At 40.0% G+C, this 21,135-nt stretch overlaps 1 protein-coding gene across 5 annotated transcripts in view; it reads left to right on the plus strand.

Moving 5' to 3' along the window:
- The window catches only part of LOC126162384 (leucine-rich repeat protein SHOC-2-like), a 142,147-nt gene that overhangs the window by 18,229 nt on the left and 102,783 nt on the right, over positions 1 to 21,135 (plus strand). The gene's annotated exons all lie outside the window — the stretch shown is intronic.

Genomic DNA, 21,135 nt, shown 5'->3' on the forward strand with positions numbered 1-21,135 from the left:
AACCGGTCTGTGATACCTACTTAACTTGGCTTTTGCATTCTCTACATCGATGTGTGTGTGTGTGTGTGTGTGTGTGTGTGTGTGTGTGTGTGTGTGTGTGTGTGTGTGTTTCACTTATTTTGACAAAGGCCTTGGCCAAAAGCTAACTTTCCGAAAGTCTTTTTCTTTTGCCTTTCTGTGACTCAGCAACTCCGATATATGGTAAGTAACAACTATCGTTTTTGTTGTATTGTTACATTCCTTCCTGGATTTCCCATCGTTTGATATTTCATAGTATATTAATTATGTGAATATTATTCAATATAAATTATCAGTGTTTAAAAACTGCAGTCAAACTACCTTGCCAAGAGGAAAGAAAAGTATTTATTGTGAGAGAGCCCCTCCCTACCATTAATTATCAGGAACTTCTTATAATGCCATCTTGCTCCCAAACTTTGAAATTCTCTGGGATTTTCCCCCACATTTAAGTAGCTGACCTGATCAGGTGCCCGTAATTGGCTGGAAGGCGTTTGTCTTCCTATACAGCATAGGTGGGGGGGGGGGACAAGAGGGGTATTTGCCCAATTCTAGAATTATCACATAACATTCCGCCAGTGCAGACGGCATTTGCTTCATGATACATTACCCGTGTTAAAATGGACTGTTTACCAATTGCGTAAAAGGTCGATATCGTGTTGCTGTATGGCTATTGTGATCAAAATGCCCAACGGTTGTGTTCTATGTATGCTGCTCGGTATCCTGGACATCATCATCTTAGTGTCCGGACCATTCACCAGATAGTTATGTTATTTAAGGAAACAGGAAGTGTTCAGCCACATGTGAAACGTCAACCACGACCTGCAACAAATGATGATGCCCAAGTAGGTGTTTTAGCTGCTGTCACGGCTAATCCGCACATCAGTAGCAGACAAATTGCGCGAGAATCGGGAATCTCAAAAACGTTGGCATTGAGAATGCTACATCTACATCGATTGCACCCGTACCATATTTCTATGCACCAGAAATTGCAAGGCGATGACTTTGAACGTCATGTACAGTTCTGCCACTGGACACAAGAGAAATTACGGGACGATGACAGATTTTTTGCTTGCGTTCTATTTAGTGACGAAGCATCATTCACCAACAGCGGTAACGTAAACTGGCAGTAATATGCACTATTGGGCAACGGAAAATCCACGATGGCTGCGACAAGTGTAACATCAGCGACCTTGGCAGGTTAATGTATGGTGCGGCATTATGAGAGGAAGGAAATTGGCCCCCATTTTATCGGTGGCAATCTAAATGGTGCAATGTATGCTGATTTCCTACGTCATATTCTACCGATGTTACTCAAGATGTTTCACTGCCTGACAGAATGGTGATGTACTTCCAACATGATGGATGTCCGGCACATAGCTCGCGTGCGGTTGAAGCGCTATTGAATAGCGTATTTCATGACAGGTGGATTGGGTGTCGAAGCATGGCCCGCACGTTCACCGGATCTGACGTCCCCGGATTTCTTTCTGTGGGGAAAGTTGAAGGATATTTGCTATTGTGATCCACCGACAACGCCTGACAACATGCGTCAGCGCATTGTCAATGCATGTGCGAGCATTACGGAAGGCAAACTACTTGCTGTTGAGAGGAATGTCGTTACATGTATTGCCAAATGCATTGAGGTTGACGGACATCATTTTGAGCATTTATTGCATTAATGTGGTATTTACAGGTAATCACACTGTAACAGCATGCATTCTCAGAAGTGATAAGTTCACAAAGGTACATGTATCGCATTGGAACAACCAAAATAAAATGTTCAAACGTACCTACGTTCTGTATTTTAATTAAAAAACCTACCTGTTACCAACTGTTCGTCTAAAATTGTGAGCCATATGTTTGTGACTATTACAGTGCCATCTGTCACAAAGCGAAAAAAGTGCTCCAACTAAAACATTCATATTTCCTTACGTACTACACGAATATGTAATAAAAAATGGGGGTTCCTATTTTTAAAAATGCAGATGATATCCGTTTGACCTACGGCAGCGCCATCTAGCGGGCCAACCATAGCACCATCTGGTTTCCCTCTTCAAGCTAGACAAGTTTCGTTCTTTGAAGTTTTTTCGTTTGACGCTTATTTCGTGAGACATTTGGCCCGTCACGATCATTGGACCAGTGCGGCGGTGTTTTCAGCGCTGTTCTGCATCAAGATAGATGTGAAACTATTCAGAAGTCTATTGAAATAGTGTCCTCAGTCTTTCTCTTTGTAATTTTCTCAAGGCCCTTATCAAATTTCAGATTGCATGTTGGAATCACAACAGTAGTTTACAGTTTTTTGTGGACGAATAAGCCACATGATGACTTGCTGAATGTACAGGGTGATTCAAAAAGAATACCACAACTTTAGGAATTTAAAACTCTGCAACGACAAAAGGCAGAGCTAAGCACTATCTGTCGGCGAATTAAGGGAGCTATAAAGTTTCATGTAGTTGTACATTTGTTCGCTTGAGGCGCTGTTGACTAGGCGTCAGCGTCAGTTGATGCTAAGATGGCGACCGCTCAACAGAAAGCTTTTTGTGTTATTGAGTACGGCAGAAGTGAATCGACGACAGTTGTTCAGCGTGCATTTCGAACGAAGTATGGTGTTAAACCTCCTGATAGGTGGTGTATTAAACGTTGGTATAAACAGTTTACAGAGAATGGGTGTTTGTGCAAAGGGAAAAGTTCTGGACGGCTGAGAACGAGTGATGAAAATGTAGCACGCATCCAGCAAGCATTTGTTCGCAGCCCAGGAAAATCGACTCTCAGAGCTAGCAGAGAGCTGCAAATTCCACAATCAACTGTATGGAGAGTCCTACGAAAAAGGTTAGTTATGAAACCTGAACGTCAACTACCCAAGGCGATGGATCGGCCGCCAGGCAGCCCGTGACAGAGCACTTCATCACTGGCCTCCAAGAAGCCCTGATCTTACCCCCTGCGATTTTTTCTTATGGGGGTATGTTAAGGATATGGTGTTTTGGCCACCTCTCCCAGCCACCATTGATGATTTGAAACGAGAAGTAACAGCAGCTATCCAAACTGTTACGCCTGATATGCTACAGAGAGTGTGGAACGAGTTGGAGTATCAGGTTGATATTGCTCGAGTGTCTGGAGGGGGCCATATTGAACACCTCTGAACTTGTTTTTGAGTGAAAAAAAAAACCTTTTTAAATACTCTTTGTAATGATGTATAACAGAAGGTTATATTATGTTTCTTTCATTAAATACACATTTTTAAAGTTGTGGTATTCTTTTTGAATCCCCCTTACATCAAATTTTACACAATGTACCTACTGTAGTGCTCTGAAGTTACTATGCTGTGCTGTAGGTGTGTACATTTATGAAACTACATACACATTCATAAGGGGAACAATCATGGGCACTATAACACCTTTCAGGACTGTAAACCACACACCACTTCAGAAACATATTCCTCCTGCAAACAGCATGCCACTTTGCGAACATACTCCTCCTGGAAATAAATGTCCAAGGAGAATGGCAAAAAGCACAAGACAAAGATGCACAAGCACTTCTGAGAACAATAGACATTCAGAAAGTGGAAGCAAAATCAGTTGATATTCACCAAACTGAAATGCTAATACAGGGTGTATACGACCCGGGACAAACGGGAGAAAACCGGGAATTGTTTAGAATTCCGGGAATTTTTCATTGTTTTAGTTTTCTGTTAAGTTTTTGTGATTTTGACTGGTAAGAACCAATACTCTAACAAAGGATATTATTGTACCCCGCTACTGCAGAATAATACTGCAGCAACAAAACATGAACGGGAGGAAAAAAAGAAAATAAAACTTAAGTTGCAAAGGAAATGCGCCGTATACAACAAAACAGTGCTCATACAAGCGTCTGCCAACAATAAACTGTGTCAAAGGCTTTAGGAACACTATGTAATGCTTTAGAACAGCAAATTGTCTCCGATGAGCGTGGCGTGACAACTGTTGAAATTAGATTCGTTTGAGAAATTGCGGGCGGGCTCCTGCGCATGCACAGTTGAGTCACGTATGAGTAGTACCTTCTCGCGCTTCTGGTTACGGAAGTGTGGCTGGACGCCACTACTTAATATTGCCCCTGTTTGGAAATATCGTAGATCCGGGGCTGATGCACAGAGCAGTCCGAGTTGTGGTGGGGAGGTGGGTCGTCTCCACGTAACCTGTGTTTACGTTCAGTGATTTTGTTGTTTCCTCTTCGTTTATAATGCTGTCACGTTGAATGATGATAAAACGGATTTTTGTGGCCGAGAGCTACCAAATGAAGTAAAATACTTTCGCATAATTACAGCAGGCTAAAATATGTTAATATATTCAGATTTTAGTTCCACCTTTGATAGTCAAGCATTAATCGGCTTATGGAACAATGAAGTTATTTTTGCCGGTTTTCTGAAGAGATTTGGCTTTTATTAATCCTTTCTACTGAGGCAGTCAATTTATTTGAAACGAAGTGTTTAATTTCACACTATTGGCTAGTTTCAGCTGTTCGCTGAATTTCAAGTCCACGTATGGCATTATGCTATAATAAAGAACCCAACATGAGTACTGGTACCCCAGAAAATTTACATACGTATGTGCATTTTAAGCCGAATTATGCATTTTAGTATGGTTCGCGAAATCCCGACACTCTTGAAATATCCTTTGATGTCTTGTTTCTTTTATGACATAATGTAGGATCTTTTAATGTTTTATACGTACGAATATATGGGCTTCCTGCGTCATCGTAGCTGCGCAAGCGCGGTGACGTCAGTTATCTGGCACTTTCTTGCAAACGAAACGAATCTATTTCTAACAGGTCACGGGAAAATATTGCGAATGGTGGTTTGAACAGCATTACATTCAAAGCAGATTTCCTTTTTCGCAAGATGAACTATGTGCGAGAATGTACGATGAATTTCTTAAATCACAAAGCGTTTTACTCTCATTTAAAAATCAACTCTTTGAGGACGACCATTTAGAAGAATTTCGAGCCCAGATGAGACATCTGCATCGTTATTAAAAATTGTACTGGCGCATTTGTGTGATGTATCTTAAAGTGTAACACGCGCAAAAAAGATCAACATTGTATATGGAAGCTTAGCTTCTCTTCCAACTTATTAATCTTAGAGACCAGTATTATATGTGAATGCTATGTATATTAATTTAAGCCTTTAACTTTTCTTATTTGTGTATTCGCGCTACTTAAGAGTGATCTTGCTATTGGCTGACTACATCACGTGTCCTATTGCTGTCATCAGCTGACGAGATCACGTGAATGAGCTATGACGCTTACAAAAGCACATCGCAATCTCGATTTCAATGCTTCGGAAAGTGACATGTGTTGTTTGGTGGAATTCAAGTTTATACCTTCGTAATACGAAAATATGCAGTGTACATGTTGCTTCACATCAGAGGTCTTTCAAAACTTGTTTTTCTGGCTGAGTTTCGTTTTCTAAGGTGCCGGGAAATTCTACATCGGTATATAAAACCATAAACATTCAAAGGATTGATGACTTTTGCAGTGCCGAAGAAGAGTATACTGCCACTTAACATGGAAAAAGTGTATTTTCACCCGGGAGAAAGTGTATTTTTAACCAGGAAATCTGGGAATTTTTTTTTTTCCTTGTCCACGTATACACCCCGTAATAGACAATTTGTGACTGGAGGAAGCAACAGAAGCGAAAGGAGAACTCCTACTAAGACAATCTGCCAATCCGAGGTACAAATAGACGAGTGAAAAAATGGTTTCACACAGTGTTACAGGCTAAGAAAAGATGCACTAGAACACCTAAACCAACTAAAAACGTGTGCAGAGAACCCTTGACATCTCAGGACTTATGTCAAAAAACAATATATGTATAAGAAAAGGAGGGAGACATATGAGGCCCATATATTGCAATGCACCACAGAAAATGTGCGGAACACGTACTGAACAAGTACCAAAGACTAAAAGGCAGACTGGAGAAGAGAGACAGGAGACAATGCCACAAACATGAAATGGGTCCTGTTGGCCACAGAGGTCAAAGATGCCATTAATAGTACCAAGAACAAAAAGGCTGCAGGTTCTGACAGACTATATAGCGAATAGTTAAAACACACTGCCAAATACTAATGCAAATTGGACAAACTCTACAATAAGTGCTTAGAAACAGCCTCCATTTCAGAACAGTGGAGACAATCAATAGTAAAAGTGCTATATAAAGGGAAAGTAGACCTCAAGACCCTAGCAAAAGCAGAGCCATGACACTAGAAAACTAACCTTTCAAAGTATTCACAAAAAGAATAAAGGAAACAATCGACTAACACCTTCCCAAAAGCCAAATGGGATTCAGGAAAGGAAGATCAGTTCTGGCCATGATAGATATCCTGCTAAAGAGTGTATGGGAAGCCCTTTAAGACAGCTCTAAGTTTTATGTAGTATTTATAGACTTCATAAAAGCCTTTGATTTTATAAACAGAAAGCTAGTGACAAAAAACTAGAGGCAACACTAAGTGAAAACAACATGGGCATGAATCGTAAGTGCGCCCCCAGGTGGCTCGCTACTCTTTGGGCGCTTCATGCTTGGTTATCACAGGGCCTCAGCCTTTTTTCCCTTCCATGCTGCATCTCTATCTTCTTTCTGTTCTTTTTCCCCTCACTTGGGGAACATGTCTGGGATGTTGAAACTGTGGTCTGAATATTCAGTCGCCGATATCAGAACAGTCTCTCCACTGTCTTTCTTTCCTTCTTTATTTTTTTGTTCCCTCTTCTCCTATCCTTTCTGTGCTTTGGTGTTTGAAAAGGTTTCTCTTTTCCTTCTTCCTCTTTGTGCACTCCTGAAGGCCAGCCCACGCATCTGACATGTAACAGGTAACTGGGTAACGCATAATTCCCAGCCCCAGGTTGACAGGTAGGTTTCACATGTATCCCCTGATAAAGGCCAGGCCCAGGGAGGGATGATTGCCTGAGCTGCTACATTCCTAAATTGCTGATTGGTCCCTCTGTCAGGTGTTTTGGAGGTATGACCTGAGGTGTGAACAACCACCTAATGCAGGTGTGCCCCTTTCTGAGAAGGGCCCCCAATTGGAAAGAGCGCACCATCGGAGACACTGGCAATTTCTTGCATTGAGCCAATTATCTTTTTTACTATCAATGTCTACCCAACATAGAGAGAATGAAGCTCATAATTCAAAGACCCTCCCAGCTGCACCACAGTTCCTCGTGGTTTCACATACTGAAGACAGTCAGTGCTTTGCTATGGTATCTCCGTTTATTATTCAGAAAGGTGTTGATGCAATTACTGGCCCTGTGAAATCCTGTAGTTATGTCGAGGCCCATCGAACACTGAATTCTTCCCATGGTTTTATTTACACTGGGCTGCTTGATGGTTTGACTGAGGCAGAAATCCAAACTTACTTCTCTGATCAGGGTGTCGTTGAAGTCCATCAGGTGATGGAAAAAGTAGATGCATCCTCAATGCCCAAAGACTCTCTTTTTCTCACTTGTGATAGAATGGTTCTTCGTCAGAGATCAAAGCAGGCTATCAAGTTATTATAGTATGACCATACATTCCAAACCAGATGCACTGCTACCAGTGTTATCACTACAACCACACTTGAGAGTCCTGTCGACACACAGCCAAATGTGTAACTTGTGATAGGGATGCTCACAAGGGCAATTAAGTACGTCCTTCTCCCCCCTGTAACAACTGCAATGGTGACCACGCCACCTCCTCCCGGGATTGTCCCATGTATCTCAATGAGTGGACTGTCCAGGAGATCCGGGTGAAGAAAAAAGTGCCTTATCTGGTTGCTCTTAAGTTATTGGCTAGTCGGAAACCGTGAATTCTACCATCTGTCACCTACAGTACTGTTCTTGTTACATCTCGCTCCACGAAGGACATGTCCACGCAGACATGTGACCTCAAATTTAGCATTGCAGTTGTGAAATTGCCCACTGTCATGTTAGCATCGTCATCTCCTTGTCTAGCTGTGCAACAAGCACCAAACTTCCATCTCACAGGCGAAGTCACCTCTACACAACTGGCAGGCCAGAAAGGACAGAAGGAATACTCCAGTAAAGACTTCCTACATCCCTCCAGCCAGCAAACATCAGAGTCTATGTCTGCCAATCAGAAAGGCTCCAAGAGATCAAGTCCTTTGCCGACTTGGAGATCCTCTTCGACGGTGTTACCACATGATACCCTCGTTCGGCCGACCTCCATGTTGCCAGTGTGCACCACCAACTGTTTTTCTGCCCTGCACTCCACAGATCGACAGAGGGAGAATGCAAACCCCTCTGTCGATCTCAAGGAGCAGGGTCCTCCAGCATCTGCACCCTGTAGCAGTGAGTCTTTGAAGGCTGGCTTCTTGCAGCCACCGAGGTGACCACACTTCATTTTTCCACTCCTCCCTTTTCCTTGTAATGACTCTTCTCCAAAGGAACGTTTGCACCCTTTGATCCAAAAAGAGGACTTATGACTGCTCATAGAATAGCAGTGTCCACTTGTTCTCTGCCTCCAGGAAACGAAATTGCAGCCTCACGACTGCTTTGAGCTCTCGCATTTCTTCCTGGTCCACTTTGACCTTTGTATGAAAATGAAATTTATTGGACTCGGATGGCTTGTGGTGCTAGTTTGCACATTAGAGGAGGAGGACAGAAGCATAAAACAATGCAAAAAAAGTGTCAGTCCTAAAAATGTGATTATGTGATACAGAAGGGGAATTTCACACACTGTACAAGGAACTCACAGAAAATGACTCTGAGTTTTATACAGTATTTTATGGAGTATAAAACGCACCTTAATTTTTAAGCAGTTTTTAAAAAATAACATTTTTACCAATTTTGTTTTAGATTGCAAAGCCAGACTAAAAAAATCTTAGTTTATGAAACCGAATTGATCTTTAAATCCCTGATAATCATCATCTGAACTTTCTCCTCCTCCTCCTCTTTGACATCATTATTGTCCTCTTCATACATAAGGTGGTCTTGACTGCCATTGAGAGTGTTCTTTATGTTGCACTTCTTGAAAGATTTAATAATAATATTTTCTCTCACTCCAGACCATGAATGTTTCATCCTCTGTCGCTCTTGTTTGATTGTTGGTCATTTTAAAGCTCCCTTCAGTCTGAATTCATGTTGGATTTCATCCATCATCCATTTGTTCCATATCTCTGTCATATACACTTTAAATGATTTATTTATCGAGACATTAAAAGATTGCAATTGTGAAGTCAGTCCTCCCAGAATAACAGCAAGCTCTGTATTCCCATGCCTCAGTTTCTCTTTCACAGATTTTTTTCTAATGACTACTAAACTGATCTAGCACAAGAAGAGAACTTTTCTTCAATGAAATATCTCTCCTTCTCTCCCACACTCTGTTATTCCATAATTTCATGCCAGTCTCATCCACCCAACCCTCATCATGTACATGAACTACAACACATGGGAGTATTTCAGAAGGTATTGTTTTTTTTTTTTTTTTTTTTTTTTTTTTTTTTTTTCCCTGTCTCTTGAAAATTATCATTGGATTAAGTTTAGTAATGTCAGCACAACATGAAAGGACAGTGGTGTAGTGCATTTTTTATTTCATGTCCGCTTTTTTTTTTTTACAGTTGTAGCACCTTTCATGAGAACAGTTCTGTTACTTGGTACATTAAATGTCAGAGGAGTTTAATCTATATTCACTATGTGGCTTAGTTCCACCTGGGTTTTCTTTCGATGTTGAATAATAAAACAGTGGAAAAGTAAAATATTATCTTCGTACTCTTATGGAATTTTCTGAGATATTTTGGGTTTGGTTTACACAATAAGTCAATGATGCTTCATAAACTTGTAGCACCAACCAACTCTACTCTTAAAGTCAATTAAGTTCCACTGTAGCATATAGCTTATGAGCATGTATTTGAATCATTTTTGTATTAATTCCAGTGCCATTTTGATGGTGTTCTTCAATACATTTCAGCACATCATCTTCTAGTTTCGAGCATTACGCATTCTGTTCTCTATTTGCACAGTTTGTCAATTTTTTTTTTTTTTTTTTTTTACTTGCCCGCCAGTTGCAAATAGTTTTTTTCTGTTCGTGGAGGGCCGAAAGGCTCTCTGCTGCTCTGTTTCCATGCTCTTCTGCATATGCTATTACTTTCAATTCATAGCCCACATCACATGAATACCTTTTTTTTCCATTACAAAACTAGCTACTAACAAAAATATTGTACTGTTACTGATAACATACATCGCTTTCAGTTCAAGTTCACTGGAACCATAGACTGCAATGGTGTTCTGAGTTTGTGGATGGCGGGATAGATGGGAGACAGTGTTAGCAAGCTTGCAGTGTTTGTCGCGTCAGTACACTGCTGCTGCCAGTTAAATCTAGTGTTGCCAGAAAGAGAGAGGTTTCCTGAGGCATCGAATATATGGCCATTTTTAAGACTGGCAGGAATTTTAAATCAGACATAGGACATTTTTATATTAATTTTGAGTATAAGACACACCTGGATTTTGGAGGCAATTTTTCAAAGAAAAATTGTCATGTAGTCCATAAAATATGGTAGAAAATCGAAGAATCAGTTTTTGCACTTGTTACGTCAAATTGCATCCAGAATTAGTAAAAGGAACACCTTGTTATAAGCTCCCATCAAATGCCATGAAAAATTGGTTTGTTTAAAGTTAAGTTTGGTGCCAGTTCGGTGCATATTTTTATGCAATAGCCATATCTCCATCAATACCTTTCCCTTCAAAATTTATAGGTTTTCTTTACATCTTGTATTTGACTTTTAATAGCTCAAGTGCTGTTGTTTTGGAGTTAATGAAACCACATAAATGTTGACCACTGACACTTGCAAAACTGCTTCACGCACAATGAAGAGAGCTACTTAACAATAAATAAGCATGCCACAAACATATTTAAACAAACAGCTCTAATACTTGATATGTACTACACAAAAAAAGCATTTTACCTCTGTTGCATTGTCTGAAGAGTTCAGTCCATTTCTTTACGAAACATTACAAAGCGCTGACTGGTTACAAATAAATTCCTGTTTCTGATCAATCTGATTCTACCCACAGTAGTTTTTTCACTTCAAGTTGCAGCTGTATTGCAATTCATTTAATTGTAAAATATTAAATACTGTACCAGTATGTATAAAAATGCAGTTATAAATGTAGTAGATGGCAAGTAATGCAGTACGCGCATGAGTCAGACTGCTGCCTCTTTGCTTCAGTTAATTTTTCATCATTTATTGTAAACTTACAAATGTTGACAAAGTGAATCAATTTAGAACAAATAACAAAAATAACAAACAACTAATATCAGCCAAAAAAAAAAAAAAACACTAAGAAATGAAATGTGGAAATGTGCACATAGCCGTGGATCAGGAGAAAATGAGCTTGGTGGCCATATGGGGTCAACAATGGTCAGATAACGCCAACCTTCAAAATTTTCTTGCTGGGAACTTTGATGGAGATGCGATGGGGCTGGACAGGACAGCCAATGTGGATGCCGCCATATGAAAGTCATTGCAGAATATTTTTACGGGATGTGACGTGATGGCCAGTGTGAATTGGCCTTACTTCTGAGGGTATTGGTGGCTCACTGAAAGGTGTTAGTTTGAAGGGTTAGCAGTTCTTTTGCCTCCATGTCCAAAAATGGTAATGTATCATTGTTTTCGGCTTCTTGCATGAGTTGTTTGTAGGCTGTTTAAACGCCAAAGGAAGTTTCCCGACTCTTGTTTCCCATGTGGCCAGGTAACAAATGTGTCATGTACGTGCCATAGCCAACAATAGGGCATAATGGTACAGAATGATTATGACAACAACATTAAAAGAAAGGCAGCTAAGATCAAAAAGAATTAAACAAGAGAAGGAGGCAAGGAAGAGAAGCTTCCGCTACTGCACATAATGTATGTGAAGGGTGCCATTGGACAGCTAGGCCATGTCCTCTGCCGACCAGGTATCAACAAATTTTCCGTAACTGTCACAGACCTTAATACTGCAGGAGAGTTTGAGCAACAATGCGAATGTGGAGCTGCCTATATCGGGGAGACAAGGAGGCCAGTCAGCACACAAGTATCAGAACAACTCTACATGTGATTACCACAGCACAAATTTAGTGAGAGCGGAACACCAACATGGCTGTGAGCAACCCATAATGTTCCTGGAAGCCCTATACTTGCAAAAGAGTTGTGGGTAAGCCAACACAAAATACGAGAGGTGACTGAAATTATTTAGTAGCCTGACAACATTAAGAGAGAGGATGGCTACAAACCTCCAGCACCCTGGCTGCCAACTATCATAGGTTGACAGGCTGGGAGTGGTCATGGGGTAGAAACTCACTGGGCACAGATGAACAGCCTAAAGAAACAGCTATATAGCAACTAACAGGTTATTTCCACACACAGCAGAAAGAAAACATGCCCATCAGAATCCAAGTGCGGATTTGCAGGCAGGTGCCTATCATCGACAAGCAAGATAGTCCACAAATGGCCTCCTCCTGTCCCCTCCCTCGTCGTGACTAACCTGTTGTATTCTAAGGCCAATCAAGTTCCAGAAATTTCGTATATTAATACCGAGTGTTAGCAATAAATCAGTAAAACCAGTCTTGCCCTGAAGAAAGCACTTATAATGTGGCCAAAATGTCAGTTTTGTTGTAAAGTATTTTATTTTGTACAGTGAAGTGGTAGAACACCCAGAAGAATTTTAATCATACTGAACATTTATGCTTAATCAAAACAGGTAAATACATCAGCATGCATTTTACTCCCTGGAGAGGATGTGTGAAATATCTGGGCCTTCAAATAAACAGTATACTCTGATGAATCTACCATGAAGCCCATGTCAAAGATAAGTGTGAAAGCTATCTAAACATACTTTGTGCCAGAAAGTGAAACACATGGGATGTAGATCAAAGATAAGTGTGAAAGCTCTCTGAACGTAGTTCGTGCCACAAAGTGAAACACACTGGATGTGGATCGTTACATATGTATCATGCACTGCTGCGACCTCATCTGGATTATGCCTGCATGTTTAACAGGATGGCCTCTAGAAAGCTGCTGCAGGTGCTTCATAGATACCAATACAAAGCTCAATGATTACGCATAGTAGTTCTGGGATACAGCCCAATGAACACACTGTTATTCAAAACAGTGGAAGCACTCTTATCGCTACATAGACAATACCTCAGCAGAAAATTTATTCAGAAACAGCTACAACACTTTGCGGATGTGCTGACAAACAAAGTCTGTGACCTTATAGAGCAACACTGCACCAACCGTTACTGGATATGCAAATCAATATGATCACTTGTGGAGGCACTTTCATCACTGAGCATTACCAACACCTCGTTCCAAGAACGCGACTGCTACCAAGAGTATGAACTTATCAACCAGGTGCTAGACATACACCGCAATCTGAACTACTCTGAGGACCCAATAATGAGTAACAGCAATTTAGAAAGCCTTCATCATGTGTGTTTATACTGACAGATCTAAAGGCAAGGACTGCGTTGGCTGTGCCTATGTTGATATTAAAAATAACAAGAGTGAACTACTTCGTCTACCAAAGAAGTTTCAATATTCACAGCTGAACTCTTAGCCATTGACAGACCAATAATTTGTGGCATGATCATAGTGGCTGACCATTTTGTCGTATTGAAGGACAGCTGTTCTTAGAGAAAACACTTAATTTATTTGGTAAGTACAAGGGGAAGTGTTACCTTACATACAGAAGAGCTGCTGCTGCTGTAAGGGTGTCTCATTTGTGTGGATCAGGGGCCATGATGGGATTGTGGGACATCAAAAAGCTGACCAGTTGGCTAAGGCTGCAACGACAACTGGCATCCAAGAGCAATGCATCCCTGTGGAAAATCTCATGGCTGTGGTTAGAGGCTTGACCAAAAGTGACAGAAACAAGGATTGGGAAACTGAAGATTACTCAAAGGCACCTGGTACATGCGAATATATCTGCATTTACCAAAGGCCCAATAGTATGCTGTGAATGGGGCTCTGAACTGCAGTTTATCTGGTATAGATACCGTGAGATAGTTTGTGAGGATCATTGACAGGTTGAAATTCATCATAGCTACCATCAGCAACGTTTTTATATTTTGGAAAAAGTACATTTGTTACATCAGCTGTACAGTTGTATGTTTTATTCTTACCAGTTCCAGTCATTAAAACCATCTTCACAGGAGAAAAGCAGTGTACATCAATGGATCAAAAGTTCTTTTTCAGCAAATATGAGCCAACCAAATGTAGAACATATGCAACTGTCATAAGAGTCTGGCTGAATACAGTCCATGTAAACGTACTGTACCTTGCCACAATTACAGTAACGTGTCCCCTAGTAATGGTGCAAAGCTGGATCCTGGCTGAAATTAGTCACATGTCTCTCAATGATGCTGAGAAACATCCCTGCTCCTATTGGCAGTCATGAGGTCTGCCTTGAAAACCTGATGGCTTCCCCTACTTATAGGTGTGTACCTGTTGGTGGAGTTCAGGAACTCTTGCCAAGACCTCTACTTACTCCCCCAAATTATTCTCCTCGCCTTTGCTAGTGCCATCTGTAGGGCACAGATTGTATATTTGCATAGCCGCCTCGTGTCCCTGACTGTAGAGCAACACTTGTCTTCCACCAAAGAACAGGCTGCCTCCTATCTGTTCCTGTTGACTGGGACATCTGCAGTATTGTGAATCATGACTGTAATGTGATCCATGCAGTCCTGGATGCTGTCACACAGCTCAAAAACATCATACTGTTTAAAATGAGTCTCTTGGAAGATCTGTCCTGTATGAGGAGTCTCAGTTCCTCCAGATCAGTCCTGTATCCATTTGTATGGAGTATGGGAGCCATTTCAGCAGGTTTGTTTTGATGTATCCCTATCCTGGGAATGGGAATGGTGAAGCACTTATGAAGTGGAGGGGCTGCCTGGGTATGGTGATGAGGTATTGACATCCATGAAGTCCTCCTCATCAGTCAAACATACGAGAATGACGTCTGATAGTGCCCAGGACAGCTTTTGACCTGAACATTGTGACCCTTCCCCTGCTTCCATTACCTTCACTTACAATGGGGGAAAGGGGCCGTTGAAAGGCCCTCTGCTTTCGGAGTCCCATCTCAACACTCACTGCAAAATTTTGCTGGTCTCTTCTGTAATAGCTTCTATGTCTTCATAGCTGCTATGTCTTCACTCATTTTGCTTTGGCATCTACAGGTGCTCGTTAGGGGTAGTAATATGCTAGATATCGTTTGTTTCAACTTTGGGAACAGGTTTCTGCGCCAAGGAAGCTAAGAATGGCAAAGACGAGTGTTTTGTTGTCTTATATTCATTTTTGGCACCTGCTTATGGGTTCTGCTTGGTCACTTTGATTTCCTGCATTTTGCATTCCTCAGCAAGAACAGGACAGTCTCGGCTCCAGACTGGGTAACTGCCAGAGCATTTGAAGTGTCAGCCAGAGCTTGATGCAGATTGCTGGAAATGGGTAATTGGTCCCAGCTTCATGTGTTGCCCTTCCACACTTCAGACTTCTCAATTTCTCCATTATTCCTTCACATCCTATCCACTATCTCCTGTGACGCCCACTCTTCTTTAAGTCCTGCAATGTCAATGTCCATATCGTCACGGCATGTGACCTACTCTTGCTTGAGCTGATGGAGTTAAGCAACTCAATAATTATGTCATAAGTCACACAATTTTTTGTGACTTCCTAAAAAGTTCTACCTGCTTTTCCCTGTTAGTCTCAACAGATAAAGGACAATTAGTAACTGCTTAACAGATTTAATGTATCAGCAAACCCTTCAAAGCATTAACGAATTAAGCCCTAATTCAGATGTCCTCCTCCTTCCTCTTGATCACAACAAACACATTCTGATTTACAATTCCTTAAGCCCAATTACTAAATACAGTTTGGTTATTAAGAGGACTAGATTGCGTCATTTGCTTGGATGAGTGGGTGTGGGTACTCCCAGACAATACACCTATCGTGCTGGAAGTTGATAAGTTTGAATTTCATCTCAGTCCCATAAGCAGCATGGGTCATTCCACGCCAAGTGCTGTAGAGGTTCCCGCATCACCATCATAGATTTTGTGTGAACATTCATATATGTTCCCAATAAATATTGGTAAAGTTTCACAATCACCAGTTTAATACTTCCAGAGATATAGTAATATTTTTGGCCCCATGGTGCAGCTATCATCAGTGCACCCGTGAGTTTTCGTCAACTTTGAGACATAATATATCTTGAAAGAAACAAAACTAGGCCATCTTGTACAACTTTTTGTGCTCTGTTAAGTGAAATAATGAAAAAAAAGTTTTCCTGAACAGTTTTAATATGCAAACTTTGAAAGCAAAGTCTGCCAAAAAATAGGCACTAAAAAAAATGTGAAGTTTAGCTTTTTATATCTCCAGAAGTAATTATGGGATAAACCTGGATGCATGCATGTAATAACTTACCAATACAAGGTCTTAGAATATAAAATTTCATTCTCCTACTCCATTTCAGTGATTTACAAATTAAGGGCAAAGTTGATGATTTTTCTAAAAATGCCAGAAATGGTTACTTTTACAAACAAGTCTCCTGAAAAATTTTAAATCATTTTTATTAAATTATGTTCTAAATCATGAAAAACTAGATTTTGTTTTGCAGTGTGAGTATCTAAGGCCCTAAAAAATGACGACAGGATGGAGGTGCATTGAAGACGGGCCAGTATTGTACTGGTACTGAAATTAAATCTGACGTCGTTCACTAGGTTCTTCAGTCGTTCAATACTTTTTTGGGGAAGGCAGTATCAAAACTATTGAGGACTAGGAAGTGAGATAAAGTCTGAATAATTCGAGTGACTTGATAAGAGGAGTGTCTTTTGTCATGACTTGTTGGGATATATTTCAGCCTGTTTTTCTGCTGTAACTGCAGAATCAAACTGGTTACAAACCTTACAGTTTAACTGTGCCTTACCGAGGCAGTGGGAATCATGGTAGGAAAACTATCGCGTGAGAGCTGCAGCACACATCGTATAAATAGCCTTCAGGTTTTAGACCATTGTCACATTGTGTAAATTTTTTTTTTAAAGTTCACAGCAGCCTTTCTGACATTTTTGGAATATTTTCATATTACAGAAAATTATTTATATGTCATTTTATTGTTTAATGTTATTGATGTACTAGTTGAATTACAGCTTAAGGTATAGCATACTTTGTGTTAGTAGTTTATGTGCAATATAAATGTACTGGTGAATTTGTTTTACTTTAAGCTTAGTACTCCTTTGAAGGCTGTAAGGATACTTTATTCTTGATACTGGCTGTTGACAAAAGTACAGTTGAACAGATTTATGCTTTCTCTGTGAGAGTGTGTTCTGTTCCAAACTTCAAAACTTTGACTATAACGGATTGGAGGTGCGACGGTTCAGGAGACGGCCCCTTGCTGCCCTGACTATTTCTCACCTTATTCCTACTGATATTCATTATAGTTTTGGTCTTCTCATCTTTACTATTGCAATTATTCCAGCTTGAAGGCATTATTTAATTCACTACAATCTTAGCCCTTCCTACATGCCCTTCCCTCCCCCCCTTCCAACCAAACAAAATTTGTCCTGTTAGATGACTCATTTATCTCACAAATACAATTTCTTGGTGCATGCTCTAATAATTAAACTTTATACAGTAATCCATATTAGTGCTTGAATCTTTGTGTGCTGAAGTATGCCATCAGGTATAAGAATGTCACATCCCAAAGAAATGTGAAGAAAGCACAGGCGTGTAGCCAGCCTCCTTTCTGTTAAGAGAACATCATCTCCCTGTCTTATTATACCACTTCATTTTCAGCATGTTTTTGTAACACCACATCTCACTTTCCCGTTTCCAGTTTCCCCATAATCTGTGATGTGAATGCATACAGTGCTATAGTGCAGAAGTACATTATTAGAAACTTCTTCCTCAAATTCAGGCGTATGTTAAATATTATTAGATTTCTTAATGGCAAAAAATTCTTTCTTTGCCTGTCGCATGCCCACTCCCTTCCACCCCCATATTGTTGCTTAATACAGTACACTGAAAATAAAGGGAAAAAATGAGACTGAGTTGTACGTGGCACAAGAAAAGGTGTTTTGGCTCAGTCCAGAACACTTCATGGCAACTGCCTCATTTTCCCATTACCGCTGCTACCTAGCAGTAGTTGTATCATAATTAAGTGATGAAGCTAAATGTTGCAAGTTGTGTTGGCAACACCGATCCTGGATTATGTCATCATTTCCTCTCCCACGTCTCCCTTCTCCACAACGGCCTAGAATACTCCCTTAATTTTGCCACCACCTATGGTACAAACCATCTGTCTGTTAAGCCACTTATAACTTGTTTAGTCACATCAAGTGTTAATAGGAAGAAAACGGGACAAAGTCAAGTGAGATGTCGAGTAAGAACTTAGAATTGAGGTAAACCTTAATAGGAAGAAATATAAAATAGGGGAATTTTGAGCATTGATCTTATGGGCTTTTCACAGGGGCTACAAATTTATGGCGCAGAATCATGAAAAATATAAAATCGGAGAATGTAAAATTGAAGTTCCACTATACATAACAAAACTATGAACTGAAATGTAAGTTGTTTGGAGTATGTTCGCACCGTAAACAACAGCACCCTTTTCTCGTGTATACTGGAGAACGTGAACACACCTGTAATGCCATAGAACAATTAAAACCAAGAAAAAGAAGCAAAAATGCTTACAGGGCAGCGAATATACTTAAAACACCCCATAAAAGCATAAACACACACATCAATTCTGCAATGTCTTGTAAATCTCACAGATACTGAATTTGATCATGAAGAAACACAGCTACTATGGAAAAGTTTAAAACAGAATTTAAACACAGAAGTAAATGAACATTGCATAGAAAATTTGATCATAAATCTGAGAACATAAAGTATCAAGAGCACAGGACACAAGAACCATGAATGTAGATCTAGCAGCAGAATTAATAGGCAAAGAAATTAAAAACATCATAGATACCAGACATGAACACGATGTAACAACAGAGACAGCCACAGAGTGTAAGAAACTGAAAACCCTTAGAGTAAAAGCACTTAGAGAAAACATGATCATGATGAAGATGGGCTAGGAGAATACAGTAGTTCTCATGTGTAAACAAGAGTACGTCAAGAATTCACTACACATAGTAAAATCACAGAAGTAAAGTCAAATCTTACAGGTTCCACACAAAAATGAAAAATGCACTGAAGACTCTAATAGGCCGCAACTAGAAGATATACAAGAAGCGTATATGGCACATATGAAACCAAATACTCCAAAACTCTGGAGCCAACAAAAAATCCTTAAAGTAAACACGCCCTCTCAGCCAGTTGTACATTACAAAAAAAGCATCTACATACCCCTCACCATTGCTATGCTTAACACATTCACATGACAGTGCAGAACACAAGATGACAGAACAGTGGAAAACAGAAGAACTAATAAAAGACATTTATTCCTGATTATACACCTGTGTTGACATCCTTTGTTGTATAAAATAAGCACACCACAATTCCAGTCAAGGAAACACTCGAGTAATAGAACAAGACTTAGACCCTTCCAGTCAATTACCACAGGAACATGTTTCGAGATAAGCACACTCCTACACCTTATTACTGTCCAGAACTTCTTTGAATTTAATAAAGCATTACTCTTATAAGAGGAAGGATTGCCAAAGCCGTTCCCCCTTTCCGGTCAGTTAACAAATATTTTCATAGGGCAAAACAGAGGAAAAAATATTTCAGCAAATAGCAACAGGCAAATACGTACAATCTGCTATACTCTGATGATACATGGATGGCATTGTGTGCGTACTAGACGAACCAGAAACGAAGGTTCATTCAGTATTCACAGAACATCTCTGACAATAAACGCCCCACCCTGATGCAATATAAAAAGACCTGATTCAGTAACTAAAGACATCTAACACTAAACAAAAAATTTCAAATATGAAAGGCAGAAACAACTAGTGACCAAAGAAATATTAGCAACCAAATGCTATTTAAGCCAATAAAACACGGAAGCCAGCAGTGAAACAGTATCACATAAATCAGCATACCCACTTACAACCCCTCCCCACAGTACCGTAAAAGTAAAACAAGCCTCTCCCTCCCCCCCTCTCCCCTTCTAATAAAAAAGTAATTATTTACTGTCTTGGCAAACATAACTGTAAGAAAAGCCACAGTGTTACAGTTACCACTGAAAGTACTTTAAAATAAGGCAAAAGATGCTGCTCTAAATAAGTCTTGTATTACAGTTGCAAAAGACTGTATATATATATCATGTTACATGTAAAACTGCAGTTGCGGAACCAAGATCCGAAATACGATATGTTCTGGCATTCTATGCTCTGGCTCATTGAATGTTACCCTTTCATTGGTTATGCAATATTTTTCTTACGGCTACCTCCTGTTCGGCAACCTCTTCCCATAGATCATAACGGGAGACTAATATGACATCTTTATCTGTGGAATTACAAGCCACATTTCGTGTGAATACAACTTATGCGTCTGCGTTGTAGAGGTTTTTCAATGCCTTTGGTATCATCATGCTGTTGATCATTTCCAATTCTTGTATTTGCTCCTCTGCTGTTTCGACAAGGCTGTTGATAGGGTGAATCAATAAACCAAATCTAATCACTGGCTGGGATTGAATTTGAGCTCAAAGACCTTTGAATTAATACTCATACATAGTCATTGACATAGAACGTAAGTGGAGGGATTTACCTGTGTGTGTTTTTTGGTGTGTACAGGGGAGGGGAAGTAGAGAGGTTTTTGCATGAGAAGTCAAAGTCCGGTTGTAACAGTGTTTCAGATACTTCCACAAGTCTTTAAAGATGGATAGTTTGATCATTTTTAATTATGTTTGTATAGAGATTAATTGTGTAGCGTAGTGCTTAAGTGTAAGACCACAAATATTTAACCCTCAATCTTCAAATTTTTTCCCACATTTTGCTTCTTTCATCCCTGGTAGTGATTTTTATATGTGAAAAGTCACAAGTTGCACCATGGTTTGGAGGTCATACAAAAGTGTAGGTACTCATGGAACTACCTTGATTAGCCAATTCCAAAGTATGAGGAAGACCACACCCAGTAAAGTTCAGTGAATGCAGCTGTTAATATTAAGTTTATTAGTTTC

The sequence above is a fragment of the Schistocerca cancellata genome, chromosome 2 (genome assembly GCF_023864275.1).
Source record: "Schistocerca cancellata isolate TAMUIC-IGC-003103 chromosome 2, iqSchCanc2.1, whole genome shotgun sequence".
In the NCBI taxonomy this organism is placed as follows: domain Eukaryota; kingdom Metazoa; phylum Arthropoda; class Insecta; order Orthoptera; family Acrididae; genus Schistocerca; species Schistocerca cancellata.